Genomic DNA, 2,724 nt, shown 5'->3' on the forward strand with positions numbered 1-2,724 from the left:
AGCCTTGAATCTAAGGTGGACATTTTAACGCTGAGAAATAATCTTACTCCTAAGTCCTGGTCATTTCACTCTCTCAGTTTTTCAGAATTGCTTCACAATCTGTCACAAATAATTTCAACCCACACACTCCCTCCCGTGCAACTTAATTTTTAATTGAATTGTATCAAAGAAAAACATGTAATGGTTTAAAAAGTCAACAAATAATATTAGATATACAATGAAAAACACAGCAGTTCTTTGCTAAATTTTCCTTTACTTCCAGCTCTCATACTTTTGAAATAACACTCTCAACTCTTTTACCTGTTTCTTTTGTTTCCTTCCCCAAATGCCATGATCACATTAGCATTTTAAATTTTTTTCAACGATATATTGTCTTTACACAGACATGCAGATACATACGCACACACGTTTTCTCTCCTATTATTTCCCCCTTTCTTCCAATACAGTTTTCTCAAAAATTTTGCTTCAACCCCCCTTCAGTGTTCCGATTATTTCTGCTCTGTAACTAATGTTCACAGCCGAGCCACACAGTATGCCAGGAAACCATTTCTTCTTCTTTTAAAAAAATTACTTTTTTTCCCTATTATTATTTCACTTTTTTTATTTGCTAAGTTTCATTTCTTCCAATCACTAAATTCCCCAAGTTTTCCTCTGAAACAAATCGGAAAAATCTCCTCCGAATATGTCAGGTGTCTGTCCCTCTTCCTGACCTCCTTCTGGGAGCCCCCCTCTCCGCTTCTAGTGCAGCTGGTTTCCCTCCAGCCTCCTGCACAAAGGCCACCCTGGGCTTCTCTTCAGTACCATTCTGCGGGCCCTTCTCCCCTCTCCTGTTTTGGAGCCCTGTTGCTCAGACCCCGTGCCTCCCTCTTTCTTACTTAACTTTTTTTTTCTAAATGGTATTTTATTATTATTATTATTTAAAATATATCTTTATTGATTTCGGAGAGAGGAAGGGAGAGGAAGAGAGAGAGAGAAACATCAGTGATGAGAGAGTCATTGATCGGCTGCCTCCTGCATACCCCCGACTGGGGATCGAACCCGCAACCGGGCATGTGCCCTGACCGGGAATCGAACCGCAATCTGTTGGATCCTAGGCCGATGCTCAGCCGCTGAGCCACGCCCGGCCGGGCCTGCTTAACTCTTTACCGTGGAAGAGTGGGCCATCCAGTAGCTTCCTGGGGTACACGGAATGTCTAAAACATCTTTATTTCACCCACATACTTGACTGATGGTTTGGGTGGGGACATAATTCTAGATTAGCATCAATTTTCTCTCACGTTTTGGTAGCATTGCTACATTGTTTTCTAGCTACAAGCAACGCTAAAATTTTTAATGGCATTGATACATCTTTTGTAAATGAACATAATTTTGCTGTCTGTATAGTTTTGGGTTCTGTTCTTGTCCCTGGTTTTCAGAAACGTGACATGATGCACCTTTGGAATTTTTATATGTTGCACTGCTTTTTAAGTGGGCCTTTCAATCCGAAAACTCACATTCCTCAGTTCTGGAAATTATTATTGTTGTTGTTATTATTATTGTATAATTGCTGCTCACCTCCCTACTTTCTTTTTCAGAACTCCCGTTTGTTGGCTATTGTACATACTGGATTGATCCTATAATGCCCTTACTTACCTCGCTAATTTTCTTTCTCTATTTGTTTTATTTTCTGGGGCCTTTTCTCAACATTATTTCTGAACATTTTTACTGAACTTAAACATTTTGTTATCATGCTTTTACTTTTCAAGAGCTCTTTTCGTGCATTCTGAATGTTCCCTTTTTAATAGTGCCATGTTCTTGTTTCATGGACCCAGTATTTCTTATTTTTGGGATGATACCAATCATAAAATATTGCTTTTAGTCCTGGGCACGATATGCAAACAAACAAAAACACCCTTTTTAAAGAACCCAGGAATGCCTCTGTGCCTTGGGATTCAGTGCTCAGTGCTGGGCACGAGATGTAACCCGAACATTTTCACGATGCTCAGGTTTTCATGATGTTCGGGTTTCATGATTAAATCCAGGGAACTATTTCTTCGCGTCTCCTGCCCTAAGTTCTTAAAACTGAAGGGAATTGTCTTTAAAAGCTGTGAAGGTCTGTCTGGTGGTGTCTCTAAGGACTTAGAGCAGGGAACTGTTTAGGTGAGTGGGGAGGATGTGAGTGATGGGAGCACTTACGTAAATGTGAAAAAAGTTATTTTGTCAGTTTTCTCAGATAGCATGAATGAGATAGGTTCTTGCATAATAAAGTATCATTTTACAATAGTACCCAATATCCATTTCTTGTTTCTCTTCAGGTTTAAATTGTGGTTTTGGGATTATTCACCGATTAGCATAATATTTGCAACAGTTGCTCATAGCAGCTGAAGAACATTTTGTAATTTTAAACAAAAATTCTCTAGAATTTGTGTATGTGTGGGTCTAGACGTAACACTGCGAAACACGATACCAAGTATTCACTGGCAACTAGATGGACATTGGATTGGGAATAGGTTTATTTTTATAAAATATGTCATAGTGAGAGGTAATTACATTTTCAAAAAATTAAAGCCAGCTTTACTTAAATAATTTTGATATAAACTTTAAAAATTTTTATTGAAATTTTATTTTTTTGTCTTTCAATTTTAATAGATTATTTTGAAAGCTTTAGGAAAAATAATTTTTGAAAATATGAACATTAAAATTTTTTTGACAGTTGCTTTATGCTTTTATTGAAAATACATTAGA

The sequence above is a fragment of the Miniopterus natalensis genome, chromosome 4 (assembly GCF_054644295.1).
Source record: "Miniopterus natalensis isolate mMinNat1 chromosome 4, mMinNat1.hap1, whole genome shotgun sequence".
NCBI lineage: Eukaryota > Metazoa > Chordata > Mammalia > Chiroptera > Miniopteridae > Miniopterus > Miniopterus natalensis.